Genomic DNA, 19,053 nt, shown 5'->3' on the forward strand with positions numbered 1-19,053 from the left:
TGTATAAGGCGTCACTTTTGACCAGGGCCGTCGCGTAACAATTTTTTTGAGCTAGCAAAATGGCTTCTCCGCCTGGCAACAAAGCTTCTACAATAATGAAGTGTTTATTTAGTCTCATGAATTTCTGCAAATGTTACATTCTTGCAGAAATTTTACATGTTTTCGTCCCTTTGAAATAATTATAGAGATCATAGTTTGCTTGCATGTAATATTTGTTGAAGTTAGCATCAAAACACAGAATTCTATCGACCTCACAGTTTCGTCTAAAGTACAGTATTGCACTCAACATTGGTCACTTCGCTTGTGATATGGATTGATACAAATAACTAATTATACATATCCATAATTATTCCTTGTTTCTGTATGCGTAGTCATCAAATGTGTAGCCATTTTCCAATCATGTGTTGAGGGCGGAGCCTGTTTTTCATTACAAGTCCTGCCCTCTAAGATATAAATATCTTTCCTGTATGGATATGTTCAGTCTTGTGCATACCTAATAAAAGACATACTGCAACCTTCACTAGATCTTCCTACAAACATCAACTAGCTTGACTTCACCTGCATTGCACCAGCATACACATTGCAATCAACATACACATTGCACCAGCAAGCATCATCTCCAATAAGCAACTAGGCTGACAATTTCTCAGATTGCACCAGCATCTCTGATTGTACTAGCATCACAGTGCACCAGCAGGACATTTGCATCTCTCTGGTCATCTCCACTTTTCATGACAGAAAAAAAAGCGATATTTTCTCTTACAAAAGCAGCAATAAGTTAAGAGTTGCGACCCCTTTAAAACAGAAGGTCATGGATCAGACAACCTATCTTAGCCTACTAACCGAAATCCACTTCACTTGGGTAAGCATTGAATCCTCTTTGCAATCCATATAAAAGAAAAGTGCCGTTCATCTCTGCAAGTTACTAGTTATTTCTCTCTAATAATTTTATGAGGAGAGGGCAAGTCCAAATTTACTGATCTTGCTAAAAAAATGACTGATGTGGTGCCGATAAGGGAAAAAACAAATGAACCTAGACAATCAGGTGTAACTCATGCTCTTTGCTGATGCAACCACTAAATAGTACAAAACCTGACAGATGTACAAAACCTAACTGATGGTACAAAACTGACGGATGGTACAAAACTGGCTGCTACTGCAAAATGAGTAGTCAGTTAAGATCTGAGCAACCTGCAGGCACATTGGAATACAAGTTGGTGCACAGTGGAGATCATTGCTGGTGCTATCTGACACAGCATATAGATTTGCTATGTATTCTGAATCTTGCTGATGCAAAGCTGCTTGCACTATTACTTATAGAAGATATGAGCTGGTAAGTTCCAGGATTGTATCGCCATGTATGGTAAGTGTAGAAAGAAGTGCTGTCTTATATTGGGTGTGAGTAGAGCTAAACACGCCAGTATTATAAACACTATTGGTAAAATTGTAATATACATACAGAAGATATTGGAAAAAAAACATGAGTAGTTATAAGTTTACAAGCCAATTTAGTTAGATAAACCTATGTATAACGACTAACACATAAATGTAGTAACTATAAAGGTGCTTAACACTTTCAAGGCTACTTGGCTATTACATAACGCATCTCAGTCAGCTAGGCGCTTTGCTCTACTTTGCATTACCAGCATAATCATCCTTTTTTGCTTCTTCTACTATGTTCTTTATATCATTTGAAACTCAAAGGCCTCCTCTTTCCAGTGGTACTGAAAGTTGTACATCTGATACAAAAGTCTAACGCACACAATCTGTATAACTCAAGTCCCAACTTGCACATGAAATTAGTGCATATTTTATATGCTAGCAGAATGAATTCAGCATGATTTTATCTGTCTACTTTATTACATACAATGTAGAACACAAACTATAGTTACTGCCATAATTATCACCTTCAGCAAAAGTACTGACACAATTTACAATAATATGGAAGACTATAGAATACAAGAACACAGATGGTAGAAACATAGATCATAGAAGATGAAAATACTATTGAGTAAAACGGCTGTTAGGGCGATGGTATGAATGGAAGCAAGTTACACACAGAGCCACTGAACACTCTTTACATAACCAAAAGGTTTCTTTTCTTGGCTTCTTCCCACCAGGACCTGTCTTAGATGAGCAGTGTGCACAATGAAGTGTAAGAAACTGATTATGTTTTGTTGGCAGTATGCGGATAGGAAAGTGATTACTAGATCTGTTCCTTACTGGTAACTGAGCCACTGATGGTAGTGTCATATATTCAACCTGTGTAGACAACTCATTGGCAAGAGAACACAGATAGCTAGAAAAAGCTAACTTACACACATGATTATAAATCCTGTGAATTTTGTAGCAGTTGATCAGGCTAGTTTCAAAGAGCAAAAAGAACATCTTTTTCCACCATTTCATCTGCCTGCGTCTGAAAGGATAATAAGATGCTATTTGATCGTGGTTGTTTACACCTGCTTTGTTCTTGTTATATGTGACTACTGATGCTAGCTCCAATGTCTCATGATCGCTATACCGAGGCCTTTGAATGCTAGTATTGATCATGGCATCTTCAACTACAGTTGACAATGTCATCTCGAACATCTTTTCACATAGTAGCCAGTATGTCTCCACACTGCATGGCAATGCATTCACCCTTTTTGAATTTTTTATTTTTGAACTCTATTGAAATGTGTTTACGAGTTTTGTTTACTGTACCAACAGGATAAAACTCATATCTCGTAACCTCTTGAATATTAGGCTACAGGTGAACTGTAACGCCTATCCATGAACACCCTATGACCCTTGTTAGCAAATGGACTCAAGGCACCTGTCAGCAGCGCTTCTACCGTGTTATCACCAGTAGCTGTGTACACCTCCATGTTGCAGACAATGCCAGTAGTAGATTCACATACACACTACTCTCAAGCCATACTTGTTAGGCTTATTCTTCATATAAACTTTGAAATGCACCCTACCACGGAAAGGACAAATAGCTTCATCAACAGTGATACTTGCACCAGGCTTGTACAAAGAACTGAACTTGGATATCAAGTGGTCATAGAAAGGTTTGACTTTATACAAAGGGTCATGGTTAGGATCACCACGTCTGGCATAATTTTCATTGTCATTTAGAAGTAGGTATCTCAGGATGCGCTTGAACTTGTCTCTACCCAGGCCAATAGCATTTGGAAATGTGAAATGCATGACAGCATTAACGCTGAAGTGATCATCTATGGCAGGTTTGTGAACTAATCACATGTGGATCACCATAGCAAGGAGTTGGTAAAGGTCATCAAAAGTGATAGGCTTCCATATCTTTCGGTTAGTGTCAGTAAGAGTTTGATTGACATAACGGTTGGTCTCACTTTTTAGTAGCTGGACGAATGTGCGGTCATATATTGCACGAAAAGAATCCACTATTGAGCAGCCAGGAGCTAGCTTTGAAGTATTCAGACCTAAAGTGGAACCGTTAAACCTGTCCAACTGTCTTGGAGAAAGATCTACCCAAACAAACTCAGATGCTGCACCACCAGCACACCCTCTAGCGCTCCTGACACCATGCCCTGCATTACTTCTGGTACCATGACTTCTACCATGAGCATGAAAACCTCCGCCTCTTCCTTTCCTAGTGCTTACTGGACTCACGCCTAATTGAGAACACAGAATTTATTAAAAGTCTGCGCATAGATTAGTCATGTAGATTGACATCAAGTATTTGCACAAGCAATAATTCTTCTCGACAAAGGAATCATGCAGGATCATAAATTTCACGATAAAGGAACAGTTGTGCTAACCTACTATCACCAGTAGCAGATACAGTAGGAGTAACAGGGTCAGCATTGCCATCAGATTCTGATAGCGCACCATCAAAATTATTCTCACTGTCCTGATCAAGTGTGACATCCCCAACTTTGTACTCTATATAAGGGTATGCATATTGAGCAATCAACACAAAGAGCCCACACAGGTCTTCCAGCTTAATCTATCATGCTCATACCAAGAGAAGCAAACATAAGGTAGTAAAGAATGCAAACACAGAGCAATATCATTTGCTGACAGTTTCATTCACATTTGCATTTATGTGTAATATATACAGGGATTTGGTTCGATTATGACGACTAAAATAAGGTTCTAACACATAAATGAAAGCTAAAAATATTTACTTTCAACACTGTAACTATCTGACTCAACTTCACTCCCATTATCCTTGATTATTTCCTGAAACACGTCTTCCATATACCTACGCAATGTTCGTCGAGCAGCAGACATTTTGAAAAAAACTGAGTGTTACAATACTGGAATTACCAAAGTGCAGTATGATTGTAAAATTGCTGTACCGAGAGGAAACAGTTACAGGACCGATACTAAAGACTTCTAGTTTATGATTTGGCCAATTACAATCTCTTAAGAAATCCGTTTCGTAGGAAAACTAACATGTGACTAGACCACGATTGTACTCATCACTAGGCAATGATGATGTAACGGATCGGACGAGCGTGCTCGTCGCTAGCCTTCTAAATGTTAATAAAAATTTACAGCTGCTGTGTGTATGAATAAACAAAAATAACCAAAATTTGCAGACATTGCGCACAACAATAATAGTTATGAACGTCAGTCTGGCTGAATGCTTGATATGTCCCATATGACCTCCATCTCTGTCAAGGGAGATAATATTTTTTGTAACTTTTCTAAAAAAGAAACTTATGATATAAAATGAAGAATATGATTTGTAATGAATAGGAATAGAAATGAAAAAGATGTTCAATTCTATTTGAATAATGTAGCCATCAACACCTAATGGTTTTATTACCTAGATTGGAAAATGAATGCCTCTGCGGTTGTGCATGCAATTTCAGCCCTGAACCATGATAACAATTTTGTTTTCGAGACAAGTGACGGCTGAGACAAAGTCACATCGCCTAATTTGGAAATAATTTTAGGGGCGTAAAGGTGACTTGATTGTCTAGTCAATAAGGGTTGCTCTAGATGAGTTATAAGACAAGTAATTTTTCAATTATGTGCACATACCTAAACGTGAATATCACCTCGCTTATGCAAATTAACTTATCTATTTTCTTTCTATTCTGTCAATAAATATAATTACCATTCTTGTTCAACTTGGATAATGATCAGAGCTCTTTGTAGATAATGATCTCAAATTCTACAAATATTCATAAATATATTTCGAAAATGACTTCTCTGTTTCTATACAAGGTCAACACATCAGTGCGCACTGTTTATTTTATTAGTCTCGATGGGACTCCTTACGGCTTCAAGCCTTCAATAGTATGAGTTGTCACATCTCAAGGCTTTATGTTACCTCATTCAAGGGAACTGCGGTTATCATTTGTCCTATGTATCTGTGATGCTACTTTGCACTTTCTCCTGGCATTGCCTTGTGGAAACTGTTTGCTCCTCTGCTGCTGTTCATCACCTTTGCCACTGTCAGCCGCTTTCCTACATGCTGTTCTCCTTGTTTTACATTTTTATTCTTGTCATGAGTCAAGTCAGTATATCATTGGTTGCAAGTATTCACATGCAACTTACTTTGTGATAGTGCACAACTACTTCAAATAGTCAAACTTTATATACGAATATAAATACTGTATATATATATATATATATATATATATATATATATATATATATATATATATATATACTGTATATATATATATATACTAGTTGTGCTACCTGGCGTTGCCCGGGTAATAAAAAAGTCTTTAGTCAGAAAATTGATTTGTATTTAACATATAACAACATGTGCCATTTTAACTTTCAAACTTCATATCATGAGGAAAAGGTTTTGTGCAGGTCAAATAAATTACAAAAAATAAAACAACTATAAAAGAGTTTAAATATAAATGTGAAATAATTAGCAAGTAATAGCTAAATTAAGACAGTTTTACTATGATTACAATAAAGGATGATTCGGTAATGATACAATTATTACGGACTGGGAAAACGAAATAAAAATCCTGAATATGTTGAATTAGTAGCAATTCATGTATAACATCCATGCACAAATTTAGCTATCCGCCTACGGCCAGCCATTTTACCGAAAAATGCCGATATTGTTCCATGATATGTATGTAATCAATATTTTTTCAATTTCAAACTCTATCTAAAACAGTTTTGTTACATATTTTATATCTATAATATGTTAGAAACACTGCCATGCAATAAATTCAATGTATTTATACTTTGTGTGTTGATAAAGCAATGTGAAGATACGATCACTACGAAGCTCAAACGATCCTCTACAGCGTTCCCATTACAAAACATTACAAAACTATTACTTTCACCACCATCAGAGTGAGTGCTGCTATTTTACTTATTTGTGTAATCACAAAATCAGAATCGGCTATAATGCCATCAACATAAGTAATTATCTGGTATCTAACTTGGGAGGTACTTACATAAAACTTACACAAAAATGTTGTTTTTTGTAATTGAAATTCTTGCATAGAAGTGTGTGCGTTTTAAAAACGTTGCTGTTCCACAAGAAGATATCCATTAAAACTTTGAATATGACGATACTATTATCTCTCGATACTGGTACAAATGTAAAAATGAGATATCGTACTTTGTCTGACAGAAAGGTGAGAGAATGTCAAGGTTCTTCTCACGACTACAGTTTACTTGTCCGCACCAGTATATAGTAATTGAACCTTATGAAAAATATTATAAAATCAGCGTGCGCTAAAGCTATATCTATAGCCGGAATGCGTACCAACATATCCACACGCATACAGACATACTTTGAGAAATATATATATATATAAGATATATATATAAATATATATCAGTAAAACAAAGCATTTAACATGAAGAAATGTCATTAAATAGTGCTTTAAATACACGCAGTATGTGTTTGTAAAGTCCTCACTGCCGCAGAGGACAGTGAGCTGACTTTAGCTCCCTCCTGTTAGACTATTTCAGATAGTGTTGAGTACAGTGTGCTGTGATGGTCTCAACAGACAACAATGAGTTGGTTTCAGCTCACAGCTGTTGGGTCCAACAAAATGTATCATAGGAGCGTTGGATCCAGAAAACTCTGTAATCCAATAGAGCACGACACCACAATGACCAACTTTGGTGACTATGAATACTGTTCGTTAGGTTTTTAGGTTAGCAGAGATCATAGGGTTAGTAGTAAAAGTAATGTCTATATCCTAAAGTCCTGTGAGTCTGTACAAGTAGTCCTAGATTGCTACAGCCAAAGATGTTAGCTGAAAATATAGTTACAAAAAATCACACATCAGATGCTGAAAGAAGGCGTTCAAAGCCCCTTATAGCACCAAAGAATTTTGATGATCAGGACAATTTGACGACTCAGATTGACAATGCACAGCACTCATCACCTCTGGTCACTGCTAATTACTAGTCAAGGGAAACTAAACACAATTTACTGATGAAGGCAAACTTTTACCGTATTTGTCTTGTGTAATTTACTATGTTTAGCAAAATATAAATTATTTCTTACAACAGATAAAGACTCAGAATAATATTTTAAAAACAAAAAAGGCCCGTGCATTCACATATAACTGAATACAGTCTTTTTTCAACTGCATATTTTGCAAAAATCGGATAGATACCGCCATTGCGAAAATGAGTGTGAAACGGACTCACCTCTTGGAACACTCATTCTCAATGAATCATCCAATCACGCGAAACGTAGCGTTTGACTTGATTCGTTATTATCTAATGTAATGAAGACCGAACGTCCCCCGCAATTGTGACAACCCGGAAACAAGTGCACATATAGAACACTCTCTATGATCATTATTGCTAATACATATCGCTAAAAAATTTCAACTATAATTTATTTCTATCATTTTTTTATTACATTCACAATACGAAGGCTAAAAGACTCCCTGCTAAAACAACTACTCCTTTCTCATCTACGGGTACCTTGGAAGAAAAAACCAAAAAGTTAATCCTTCATGCGTTGTTTCCTACATAATGTTGCCTGATCCAAATGGGAGTTATGTAGGCTTCAAAAATGTAGAATCAGAAGATGATGATCAGAATGACGCAGATGAAGTGGAGCTTTTTATCATGGATGAAGGAAATTAATGTAAGTTCAGTTGTGAGTTGAGAAAAATAGAGTTTTTAGAAATATTTTAACTGAATCTGACAGCATCTTTATTTAGCTGATGTTCATGTCTTGTACAGTGAATAAGTGATTTTAACAAAATAATACAATCATAATGTATGGTTTGATGAATAATTATATTTCAATCATTTGACTTCTTGCACCATGACATAAAAACACCACATTTAACAGCTTACGTTACATACATCTAAATCATGTTATACAAAGAGCAGCATAATATTTATAATTTGAATAGCCTGTTGTATTAATTTTATCAAAGCGATACCTCATATAAAACTACTAAGGATTGGATATAACTTTCATGTGAATCTTGACCTGTGCATTTCTATTGCTGTTTAACCATCTGGTTTTGTAAGATGTTTTGAAAGTGGAGCTGCTCTGTCCTGCAATTCATATATTTATATTTATTCACAATATAACTATTATCTACATGTAAATCAAATAAAAGTATAACAAACTGGTTGAAATTTTTTGTGTGTCACACCATCATCAGACTAATTTTAGAATGTCGCACAGTACAGTGTTAGGGTAATTTAGGACTACATGGTGACTGTATGTTCAGGCATTATTTTGCAGACTGTGTGACAGTGACTAATTGAACCAACATTTTGGCGCAAAATGTGCTTTTAATAAATGGCAGTTTAGGTATGACTTACTGCAGGTACTTTTGGAGTTGATCCCATAGACTTTTTACAGATAATCTTTAAAAGCTCTCTTCGAAATTCAAACCTCTTTCCAGCATATACATTTCTTGTGAGAAAGCCTTCAGCTTCTTTAGAGTAATATGCTGTCATTTTCAGTTCCCCATTGCTATCTTTAATAAATAATTTATTCTAATTAAAATTTAATGCCAGTTATCAATTGTGTCTATAAAACTTCTGCATAAATTTATCTTTAATGATGTTCAAGCTGTAAAAGTGGTATCCCTGCTGAAGAGTAGTATAATCCATGTATAATTTTAATGTAGATACAGCTTACCAGTCAGAACTTCTCTTCCCACATTCGTGTTGTGATCTGTTACTGCTAGTTTGATTCTCGTAAAATATCCTAGGGATCAAAGTCTATTCGCTTTGGTGCATAACTTAATATGAGACTGTCGAGGTTTTCTAAAGCACCAGTGTGTTGACCATGGTTCAACAGACGCAATGTGTTTAGCTGTCTCGCTTGCCCTAACGCATCACAAAGTACTTTGTGCCCTGCACTTCCTGGAATTAACCATTTCACCTTTCTTTCCATTTCTCTGTAAACATATCAAATTATTCGTTGCTATTTTTCAATATTTTATAAATCTGCAAAGTTTCTGTTTATTCAAATGTCAACCAGCTGCAGAATATTTACCTTTTGTACAATCTCTGTTTATTATTATGCAATAAATGACTACATCTTCTTATATCACAAACCAAAGGCATTGTAAGTGATATATAAAATATTATATTACACATTTGCCTGTGCTTTGTTATTTCTGAATATATTATTAGATACAACATACAGCTTTCATGCCAACATTGAGTTCAAATAATATATTTTTTCATCACTCACAGATCAATTGGTTCATGAGAGCAGTGGATGAACTTGTCGTGTCCTGGAAAGCCTATGAATATTAGCGACATGGTATCTTATGCTAAGTACCATCTCAACCAATAGCTCAGCATGGCCTTTACATTGAACTGCAGAATACTACACATGGTTCTTTATTTCCTTTATCCAAGGGAGCAACTCTTTTTGATCTTTGCGCACACATGCTCTAGTCAAGTTTTTGGCTAGATTCTTGGTCCAATGCCATACATCCTATCAGAAAATTACAAATAAATACCACTAAAGTTAATACGTTTAAATTGCTTCTAAGCCATTACCTAAAGTGTCACCACCGCTACCACAAACACTATCACCATAACCGCTATCTACCACCATCACCAACACACACTAACACTATATATAGTTAAAAAGTTATACCTGATTGTAAGTATAGGCTAATAACTTGAAGCGATCTGTAAAGCCTATATTAGTAATAGTAGCATGAATATAAAAATAGTAATGCAATCCAAATTTTATGATTATATTAGTCATGTATTTTATGAACAATTAGGGCATTTCTGACAATCCAGACCAAACAGAAACTTTAAATTCCCTGACTAACTTTTACTCAGTTAGCTAAGTTAATTCAAGTGAATCAGGTTAAAATCAAACGTATGAAACTCAGCCTGAGGCTCATTGTCACCCAGTCATATTAAATCATTGCTTTGTACTCATGCACAGTACTAAATATATCTAATTATTATTTTTATTAATTTATATTATAAAACTACTATATATATTGGTTATTAATACTTATTTAAAATTATTTATAAATTACTTACGGTTGAGGTTTTCCTGTTCGATGATGCTTTCTTGCTGTATGGTACAATACCGTTAGGGATTGGAACTTTTCCCTTATTCACCCTTAATCTCGTGGTTGTCCCAAAATTTTCAGAATAAAGCTGGCTCGCATGGAAGAGCCTAACGCACATGACCGCACTAGTCTGCGAAAAGTTAAATCGGCACGCTTTGCCTTAGGCAGCCACAATTTTGCTAAATTTGGCGACTGAGACACAGGCACTCTAAAAGAAGTTATGCCACGATTTCTAGTGTAAAATTCACAACTAGCAAAGAGACATCTATCTACCCATTGTAACTAACGGATTGTGGCTAAACAAAAAAATTCAAATGCGTTGGACGTTGTCTCACTAAGGAATAAGTTACCGGAAATGGCTGAATTGAGAATCAGTGATGTGCCGAGGTAAATGCACCAAAATATATTTTCAACTTTGAACTTGCTAAACTAGTAAAAATATCTGCTAAAATTTTGTTTTCTCGATCAATTAATATAGTATCATGCATTGCCAATCATATAAAACATTGTTAAAGTTATGTTTACTTTCACTTTAAACGATACTTTATTACATTTTAGATAGTTGCTGACATTTAATCAAAAATTTATAAAAGCTTTTGCATACGGTGCTGAATGGATTCTGACCAGTGTAAATACTGTCATCAATTCTCACAAAATTACAAGGCTACTCAAACATGGACAGTGAAATAACAAATACAATTATTAGATGGAACTGTACCATCAACAATATAAATATACATGCATACCTTCATATATGATAGATGCACTGCCTGATACAGTGTTCTGGTCTTATCAAAAATGTTCAGAGCCGATTCCGTGGTGTATGGAGGACACAAAATCTTTTCTGACCACAGAAAGGACTTTCTAGACACGCTTTCTTTTCTGAACACATTGAGCATGACTTGAGAATGGCAAAAACGCTTATCTACAAAAGATATCCAGCAATTATTATCAAGAATGTAATTATATTACAGCACACAAACGCTTGCGCATACACCCACTTAATATTCAATTTTAATAATTTTAATATTCAATATTTAAGCTGTTTCTGAACTCTTACATATAAACCTAGAGACCTGTAACTAATATTACAGGATATATCCCTTCAACTTAATATTTGTCGAAGGGAACCTTCGACAAATATTAAGTCGCAATATCAAGTCACAATAAAAATCGACATACGTATATGTACAAGATATCCAAATGGCTATTTACCTGCATTTCTCCAGCACAAGCTGACACGGGAAACATTGTTTCAGTATTGATTACATCGTTTCCGGTGGCCAACAAAGTGGGAACTATAGTACAATACACGCAAAATATGTACCAGGCAGTACTAAAAGATTGCTATTGGACGGAGTAAGCTCCAAAGTTCTTGCTATACAAATGAAAAATTAGCGCTGTTGGTGTAGCGTGTTGGACTGTGGTATGAAGTACTGGTGCTGATGTTTACTCGACAAACAGAAACAAGAACGTTTGATGTATCGATCTAACACTCCCGAGTTTGAGTGGTGATATTGACTAAAGACCTTAATTTGTCTCTCAGATTGGCGTTTGGATAGTCGTAGTAGCTGCAGGATGTAGAACAGAGGCTATTAGAAAGAAAAGTCGCGTGCGCGCGTAAGAGGTGTCATGGTCTCGATGATTCATCATTCACCTTAGGGTTAGTGTGTTTTGTTTTTATCCATCCCAAACACTTCCTCTCCAATGTCCTGACCTAATGTATTTTTTATTGCTTATGAAAGATGGGCTGACTGCGGTCGACCAATAATATTTTATTCTTATCCATTATTCTCCTTTTGGGGTCAGTCTTGCCACTGCTTTCCTGGTAGCTTAGGTCATTTATAGTTTTACCTAGCATTCATACACACCCATTCTAAACTTGCAAAACTATGGACATGAAGTTCAGGCGTTTTCAGCCACCTATTTAATCCCACAAATGCTGTCAAGGAAGCAAAGGTAATATTTTTACAGTTCTCTAATTGCATTTTCTTTATTGATTTAATTTGTCTCAATTACCTTTTAGTTTTAATGCAGTAAATGCATAAATACTTGAACCTGTAATGTTGGTATAAACATTGTTGTTTTGCACTATCGTCCTGCCATACATGTATTTTACTCTGCTTATCTTTATGTACACATTTTAGCGATTATCTAACCTTTGCTACAGGTTTCACCATGTCTTGCGTCTTCAATACTCATCACTGAATAAAGAAATCTATTGACACAGTCAAAACCAACGTATTTTTTCAACAGCACAACCAACCTAGAATTTCAAAATTCTATAAGAGAAGAAAGGACTAAGAAATAAAACGAAAGAGGCTTGCAAGAAAGGAAGTGGACAGTTGAAGTAGAGCAGAGCTTAGATAAGAGATACTGCACGGAAACCCAGACACTTATACCATTATAATTATCATTTTTACATGGTACCACGGATAAAACTTGCACTGACGATTAATGACTGGAAACTCACAAATAGAAATAGAAGATTAGAAAAAAACGTCTAGTAGAATAAACATCTCTGCAATGAAGATAGAAAGAGATAATAAAATTAAAAGTTGAAGGAAATTTTTGAAAAGGTTCCAGATAGCTTCATTGACAGTAGATTTTGGGAGTAAACTTACAATCACGGAACTGGATGACAAAAAAGGGGATAAATAAGATGAAAGTAGCAAGTATGCTCAAGGCTCTAGGAAAAAGAGAATGAAAATTTTTGATAGCTTTAATATAGGAGTAGAAGATATCGGCTACGAAACCCTGATAGATAAGTTCAAACACTACTTTGCTGGCAGAGAGAATAAAATAATCCTCTGCCATAGATTCTTGAACTTGAAACAGAAAAAGATGAAGAAATACATGAGTTCATCCAAAGGTTTCTCAACCAGGCAGGCCAGTGCCAGTTGGGAACACTAAAGAATGACCTAGCTATACACCTCATTATAAACAAATTGCAACAAGAAGATCTAAAGACAGAGTTACTCAAGAAGGCAGACATAACTATGGATCATGTGAACACCACATGCGCCATGTTTGAGTTAGCAGCTAGGACATTAAGAGCACTAGAGTCCAAACGGGGAATAGAAAAGGTAGATGAAAAAATAGGAGCCGAGAAGGGTGCAATTTGTGTGGAAATTTCAATAGCAAAATGCTACAAATGCCAGGAATACTACCATTTATCATATGACTGCAACAAAAAAGGCACAACTACCGCAAACTATAGTGGAAAAGCTCAGAGAAGCAATAGAGGACAAGGAAGATATCTAGGGAGATTTAGAAGCTATAGAGAAATAGGACAGAGAGGGTAAAGGCAAGAAATGCAAGAGAACACAGCAGTAGTTATTCAAGAGCAAGATACAAGTGATAAATCACTCTGACTATATGATCTCAAATGTAGAAATCAAAACAAAACTCAAGAATATATCAACAACGCTAAAATCAATAACATCAACATAAAGTTTCGAATTGACACAGGGGCAGATGTATCTGTGATCAATGGGTATACTTAACATTATATAGGAATGCCCGCAACTTCTAACAAAAAAAAGAAGCTTATAGATGCAGGAAGAATAAGGCTTACACACTCTGAAAGGCTAGCAACTCCAGTAGAATATAGAGAGAGACAAACACAGGCAAACTTTGCATAATTGAACAAGCCCCCCAAAACCTAGGGATTCCAGAGATGAACAACATGGGTTTACTAAAAAGAGTACAAGGGATCAAAATGGAGAAGTCATTTTCGGGTCTATATCGAGATTTGGGGCTGCTTCCAGAAAAATTATTAATTTAACTGAAAGAAAATTCAACTCCACACTCAATACCTGTTCCACGAAAATTACCAATTGAACTGAGAGCAGCGACAGAAAAAGAACTCATAAAAATGCAAGCTCTAGGTGTGATAAAAGAAGTGGAGAACTATAGAGAATGGTGCAGGAAAATGGTAGTAGCCTCTAAAAGCAATGGTGAATGACATCTTGATTTTTTGCAAAAGAGGAAAATGAGCATGACAGAAAATTGACAGAAGCGCTCCAGAGAATAGAGAAGGCAGGAATGACGCTAAACAAATTCAAATGCAAGTTTAAGAAGAGGAAGTTGATATTTTTGAGTCATAAAATTACTGCAAATGGGATACAGGTAGATCCATAAAAAGTCAAAGCAAAACAAAACATGCACCCACCAACCAATAAAACAGAACTGAAAAGCTTTCTAGGTTTTGTGAATTACCTTGCAAGAGCTTGCAAGAAAAGCTTGCAACGGAGGAAGTAGACAGTCGAAGTAGAGCAGAGCTTAGATGGGAGATACAGCACAGATACTCAGATACTTATATAGTGAGTTATCACATTTACAAAGGAGACTGGTAGTACCGATTTTTCTATCATTTCTCCTAACACCACAGATTAGACGCACGGATCGCCTCTGCACAGCCTCCAGTTTGTCAGAGGTACTGTCTGGTGCAAAATCTCAAAATGCTGCGGCATTGTTGTATGGAAATACTGCAAAAAAAAGATACCAACAGGAAATGTACCCAGACTGCAGGATAAGCATATAATTCATACAAGCAGCAAGACGCCCAAAGACATTAAAAGATTCAATAATTAGAAAATGTCAAAAGCAAATTAGAAACTTCAAATTTGGAAGAAATCAATCATAGAAATTGCGTCAACACCAGATGGAGAATATACCAAAGGGAAGTCAAAGCAATTAAACCTACCAACCACTATCATCAAAAAGCCACCAGAGAAACATTAGATACGAGTCAAATGAGTCACATACAGATCTGCCATTTCTGTCAAACATGACCTAGACACCTGGAGTAAGTCACGAGCTCCACCCTACATGTCAACATCACGTGCACCAGCTGAAGACTTACGCAAACAAGGTATCTTCACAAGCCTGACAGAAAGCATCGAACCTTAACACTCAACCTACACCCACAGGCTAACCATCCCACATGCCAGACATCTATAAAAGAGAACAGCTCCAATGACTCAGCACCTCCATCCCCATCTCTATCTCCGGCTCTAGCTTGAGCTCTGGCTCTCTCTCTCTCTTCCTGAGGGCCTCCTTGGACGCTTTCCCATCTGCCTGCTGAGGAGCCTCTCTCTCTTCTCTACCAATAGAGCCTCCTTCTCCTCCACCAGCTGAGCCTCCCCTACGCCACTATCTCAACTGCCGACACTCTCTACCTATGACCTCTCATGACTCTCGTTTGACTATCGAAACTCACAGCCGCATAGACCGAGCCAAGCAAACACAGACGACCGTTCGAGTAAGGATGTAACTTTCATTAGCTATTCTAATTGTTTTGTCATTAATATTATTGTTTTAGAATTTCGTTAGTTGTGTATTTTAATTGTTTGACTTATATAGAATAAAGTAACTTTTACTGGTAAATATCAGCATTGCTTACAATAGCTTAACACCTTCACTATACCTGAACCAGTAATAATTAAATTAGTTCCCACGAGTTAAGTAAAAGTGCACAAACTAAACATAATCAAAATAGAATAATATGACAAGCAAATTCAACACTGATGCTATGTGTGGATTTGGATTGGTTATGCATAACATAATTTCTCCACAACCACACATAACATAGCCTGTCTTGACAAACTGTTGTTTTTGCGGAGTTGTCCCCCGTCGCGCGGGCGAGCAACACAACAGCTTGTCACAAGATGTACTGCACCTGATGCATCAACTGCACTTATAGGGAGTTGTTCCCTTCCGTCTATGTGGCTTAGTTGCGATGTTATATCGGTCGCTCCATTGGTAATCATAACTGATTTCGCGCAAAAATTTATGTAGAAAAAAATAAGATGACAACGTTTAATCAAAGACTGTTGGTTGTTTACAATTTTGTTGTAAACTTTAGTAAAATTTAAGAATAAAATAAATTGAAAATAAAATCTATAAAAACAAATAAAACTGACATACAAAAATAGAAATTAAACTGACTGAGCGCACAAATAACGACATTTTAGTCGCTGTTGTTGCCTAAGTTTTTAAGTTCTAATAAAGTTTACCGCAGAGACTGGTCGCTGGTTAAACGTTGTGATCTGGTTTTTTTTCTACATAAATTTTTGCACGAAATCCGTTATGATTACCAATGGAGCGACCGACATCGCAACCAAGCCGCATAGATAGAGGAGAACAACTCCCTGTAAGTGCAGCTGATGCATCAGGTGCAGTACGTCTTGTGACAAGCTGTTGTGTTGCTCGCCCGCTCGATGGGGGACAACTCCGCAAAAACAACAGTTTGTCAAGACTGTTGTATTATGTATTTTAGAGTTATCTTCCCACTATTGTATCAATATTATATTCGCATACCTTGTCTGTCCCACTTTGTGTTTCCTGTCAATAAACAGTTTCCTGTCACCTACCGCATGAACCGCATCACGCTTACTATTGCTAAACTCTTACGTTATCAGAAACACCTACCAACAATTACCACAAAGACAGGCTACACATAACAGCATATTCCAGCACAGGACGGAATATTCGAAGCTAATGGAACTAATATTATACAAATAGATACCAAACCAATAGACATTAATTTGTAAATGAACTCACTGACGAGTGGTAATTACATGACCAAAATGACAGCTTCCACATGGGGTTGTTCAATATTGGCATGTTGACAGTGTATTGTTATATGGTTATTTAAGTAATTTGTCTTACTTGAATACCACACTAACATCAATGATTAATAACCACTAGTTCTACTTCAATCTAAACTATGCTTGTTGTGGTAAATTAGGCTAGGCAAGACGCCTTGTTTATTCAATGGTTGCTAAGAGTGTGAGTATGGGACTTGACCCAGATCTTTGTGCAAGCCTCAACTATGATAAATCTCAGATGGTTGGTATAGCAATCAGAATATCTTTTATTCTTATGAACCAAAGCCTAATACACAAGTAGCAAAATTCTAGAATATAAGATAGATAACAAGCAGTAAAAGCTAAGTAAAATAATCTCTTACGCCAACAGCTGTATCTGCTCTTAAGTTCGGCTTGTACGTCCACAAGTGTCACTGTCAAAAGAGGATGAGCTACCTAAATTGTTCGCTTTTATAGGCATTCAGGATAGCCTGAGGACGGGTACGTGTAATGTTCGTATTATATCTTTGTGTTGTAGGAGTAAGTCTACTAGAGGGAACACTGTCTCTGAGCGCGTCATCTGATTAACGCTGTCTCTGTTTAGTTATTTTTGGTTGTGCTTGGTCATGGTTGGTAGATGTAATTACATTACAAATTCCTTTGGCAGTGTTGACGTGGTGTTGACACAGCAGTTTCCAAGATTGATGTCTTCTAATTCTGACATTTACAATTAGAGAATCTTTTGATGTCTCTTAGGTGTATTGCTGCTTGTAGTTATTATACGTTTATCCTGTGGTCTGGTTACATTCCCTGCTGGTATCTTGTTTTCGAAGTATTTCCATACAACAGTATACCATCTTCTATTACGCCTATGGTAAAATCGTCCATTTAATCTTTAATATAACATTGTCATTTTAAAACTTCAATCATTAATGATTTAATTAGCTGTATTGACCAAACAAAAAGTTGTTAATGAATTACCATAAGACAAATTTATATTTTTCGTAAACAAAAATTATACCAAGATTAAAATTCTTGGTAGACTCTAGCCTAAATATAGTCTGAACTGTTGAAAAACAACGGCGCGTCCCTCTCAACCCCTTTCCATGACGTCCAAGCTTAGCAAGCAATCAATTGCATTAAACGGCACGAGGTTTACGGACACTTGACTTAATCAGACGTCTCATCATCACGGACCACAGTGCGAGCAATTTGCAGCGAGTACGCTTAAATCGACTTCTATTTACTTCTTAAGAAACTCTCCAGATTTTGCACCGCTGGATTGCAAATGCGATTTTTTAAACACGCCGTCAAAACCTTGTAGAACAAATCGTTTTAATAAGAACAGACATTTTTACTTCTAATCATCCAGAATTCTTGCGTTAGGTTTACCTATTACTTTCAACTCTTCGTATAAATCTTAGACCGATGTTACATCCAGTATCAATTTTCGTAATTTTTTACTCTTACAGTTGTTTTGTCTCACCTGTTTTATAATAATAGCTCGTGTTGTATTATAGCTACGCGTAATTATTAGCAGTTATATTAGATACACATGGTTGGTTGTAAAGATATATATTCACCTGGCTAGGTCTGACGTCAATAAAAGTGTTAACGAAATAGAAGGAACACATTTAGTCTAGAAGCATGCTTCCGAAAAAGAACACTCGCGCATGTGTATAACTATAGACTGACTTTTCAAGACGTGTAATAGTCGGCATAACAACAGTCTACTATAACTGATTGTTTGTTTGCCATACAAAACTCTGGATGAGCCATTTTTAGGCCATCATGTAGTACATATTTCAGCATGCCAAAGACCAATGTTCCCTCTAATGTTTTTTGTGTCCAAGCAAATACACAAACACCCCCAGCGGTCCCGTCGACAACTGTGAGCAACATGCGCCATGCAAATTGTTGTTACGCAGTATCATATTCATCGTATACATTAAGTTGCATGTTTT

Source organism: Watersipora subatra, chromosome 4, assembly GCF_963576615.1.
Source record: "Watersipora subatra chromosome 4, tzWatSuba1.1, whole genome shotgun sequence".
Taxonomy (NCBI): Eukaryota; Metazoa; Bryozoa; class Gymnolaemata; order Cheilostomatida; family Watersiporidae; genus Watersipora; species Watersipora subatra.